Here is a 3568-nt window from a genome sequence, read left to right as displayed (position 1 = left end):
ATTTACCTGTGACCACACTAGTGTTAGCCATAGACAGTATCAACAACACCAAGTTGGAGGGGACACTGTACCAAATAACACACCTCTGTACATGAGGAAGCACGGAGCAGCACGCATATAGTCGCCTACGTGACACAAATACCATGAGCACGCAGAAAAGTTTTGAGTGACCAATTGTGCAAAAGCAGTGAGCAGCCATACCGGCGGACACAGTGACCGTTGGCCGGAAATGACGCATCAAGGAGGGACGAGTCGCAAAAGGACAGCTGGAAGGAGTGCCACCTTTATACTGGCCCACCTCATTACAGCCTCCTGTGTTAGGTACAAGCAGGGGTCACCCAAAACCTAGCACCTTATACTGCTACCTAAGGATCAGTCTGTCAGGATCATCCTATCAGAATATAGCACAGTATGGGATCAGTATGGGACAACAAACTGTCTGTACTGACACAAACTAGAGGCCATTGAATTTTAACAGTTCCTATTGACATTTGTACAGGTCCAGTGGTGCTGCCACTGTGTTACAGAGAATGGCTGTACTGCACTGTACCAGATCCATGGGAGTTTGAAAGATCAAAATTTAGACATTTCGTTTTCAACACCAATGTGAAGCCAGAGGACTGCAGACAGTTAAAAAAGCATAAAAACAACATATAAATCTGTTCTAGGTGGTGTGTGTGTTGCATATGTGTGTGTGTGTGTGTTTCCTCAGTGAATGTATCAGTCTCTGCAGTAGCTTCCAGCTGCAGCAGTCAGTTCAGTTTCTGTTCAGTCGACTGAGGGAGGTTTTTGTACGACGCTTTTTCACTGTGTTGAACACATGCAGACTGTTGATGTAAACTGCTGCATCTTCAGTCTGAACTCCACTGATGGTCAGAGTGGTCCGAGTTTGATCCACTGCCTGTAAAATGATCTGGAATCCCTGTGTGATTGGTAGCATCGTAATAATCTGTTTGGAGTTTCTCTATTTCTTGTTGGTACCAGGATAATTCATGGTATTGTTATAAACAAAACATTTGTACTGTCCTACAGCTGATGGTGACGGAGCCTCCCACAGCAGAGCTCACTGCTCCAGGGGTTCACTCTGTGACCTGGCTCTGGACTCTGGGATACAGACACAAAACATAAAGCAGCGCCATGGTTTGTGGCTTCATTTCAGAGGGACGGATGTTCATAGAGGAGAGGAGTTTGATTCTCTGGACTTTACCTGTGAAGCAGCAGCAGAGGAGAGTCCGATGGGACGGAGATCAAAGTCATGTTTTGATGAGGAGGATCAAGCAAAATCAGGTGTAAAAATGAGCAGTATTCGGAGCGGAGCACAATATGCAAATGTTATTTAATGATCACCGCGTGACATCACGCAATCTCGTTTTAGTACTGTAATAGCACAATATGGATGCTACAGCTAGCATATTATGGTATTGTTCAGCCCTATATGTTTGAGCCACCAGAACCACCAATCTGACTCGGAGTCAGAGGGCACTGACCAACCCCTGGATTCAATTTGTTTCCCAATTTAAAACAGAATGGCAAGGTTTTTCTTCCCATCTATCCTAGTGTTGTGTGTATCTTACGGACTAATTACATTAGGCGGAGGATATATACTAGTCTCCAGGACCCGTGTAATAACACTGTGCGTGTTGTAATGTGTCTCTGTCTGGTACCTGAAGGAACCAATGTAAACTTTATCTCTGAGCCTCCTCATCATGTGTGACTGTGTGTGTTCATAATAATACTTCATCGTTAGCACCGTGTATTTACTGATTAGCATTACCTAGCCAACTGAAGTTATGCTATCAGTAATCAGCAGTACTTCCACACTCCAACCACTTTATGACTTATTTATGCCTCCCTAGCATTTTGCTAATTAGCACCACTGACTAACTTCTATACTGTTGGGTTAGGGGGCGGGGCTATGTTAATGACCCCACGTGACGTCACACTTTATTGAATGTTTCAATGATGAAGCCTGGCTGTTCACTGATGATTCGTGGCTTACATGTAGGAGAACAACACTTATCATCATTTATGAGGTTTTAAACTTCAGACAAGAATATTTAAGATATTATTTAAACAGTAAAAGTCTCACATCTTCATCTAATGTGGATAATTTGAACTCTGGAATTAAACGTTTTACTTTCTCATTTAAAAAAATATGCATTGGACTAAAATGCGCCGTTTTTAACTTTTTATATCTTTGGTACTGACACCTATCTGTTGCCATGGTTACTGAGCTCAGAAAGCGAAGTGAAACATTTCATTCAATCTGAGAAGATCAGCAGAAGTAGAAGCCTCCTCTGTTCAGTTTATCTCATATTAACTTTTAATATTTCTCTCTGCGGTGGGTCGAGTCGTCCCATTCTGGCTGTGCTGCCCCCCTCCAGTGAGGAGCTGCAGCAGGGGAAGCGCCGCTCATGTGTTGTTCCTGTTCTTCAGCACTTGATTTAGATAAGGTAAAAACCTCAACAACAGATCAGAATCTGTCTCCCAGGGTAGACGACATGTGACAGATGTTGTTGCGAGAACAGACCAACACAAAATCACAGTCTGGCTATCTGATGACAAAGTTATAACACATGATAATCATATACACAGATCAACAGCTTCTGTGTGTTGCTGACTGTAGAGACCAGACACGTGAGCTTGTGTTGGTGCTGTTTGTTTACTTGTAACTTTATGAGGCTCTTAATGATATTTTGGCCACAAAACAGAGCGTTGATTTATGAACATTGGCCCTGTTTGATAATAACTACATTACAACCACAGCAGTGTTTCCGTGGAGTGTGCTCACTGTCTTTTCTGCTGTGTTAAAATGCTTATCTGGATTGAATTGGGGGAGTTGTTGGAGACAATAAGGGGAACGTTCTCTGACAGTATTGGCTATAAACAGTGAGTGAAAAACTGAACACTTTGTTTGGATGTGATCACAGAGCAGCTTACAGCAGAATCCAATGAAGAAAAAAGACGATATGTTGAACAGTGAAGGAAACAACATGTGACAGGAACAACTGAGGATCTGCACTTCCAGTCTGATCCAGACATATTAACCCTTCACCACCTGATTTTTTCACATTTTCCTCTGAGCAATAAGTCAAGCTGAATCAATTTGACTAAACTACGTCTTTATTATATTTTGGTTCATATCTGTACAATGTACCGTTACAGACACTAGGAAGGCCTCCCGTATGTTGTTTTAAATCAGTTTTTACATTTAAAAAATCAAACTACTGAGAAACTCTTCTTTATTTCATTTTACAGCGAGGCTGAGCTGATTTGAGGTCAGTTTTGGTTTGATGTCTTCCAAGCAGAGTTTGTTGAACCCAGAGCAGATTGTTTAGTCAGCCTCCGGCCAACATGTCCAGCGGAACAAACTCAAATCACTCTTCTATGTTTATTTTAGCATGTTAATATTACAGCAACTTCAGCTAATGAGGTCTGCATGTTTATAAATGAAGGTTTGAATTTAAGGTGGATATACTCCACTTCCGTTTAGTATGTCTTGCCATGATGCTCTTTCTCTGTCACCTTCAAACTGTCCTATTGGTCACTTTTGAGTCAAGTGCCGCTT

Source organism: Larimichthys crocea, chromosome X (genome assembly GCF_000972845.2).
Source record: "Larimichthys crocea isolate SSNF chromosome X, L_crocea_2.0, whole genome shotgun sequence".
In the NCBI taxonomy this organism is placed as follows: Eukaryota; Metazoa; Chordata; class Actinopteri; family Sciaenidae; genus Larimichthys; species Larimichthys crocea.
Note: the sequence above shows the minus strand (reverse complement) of the source record.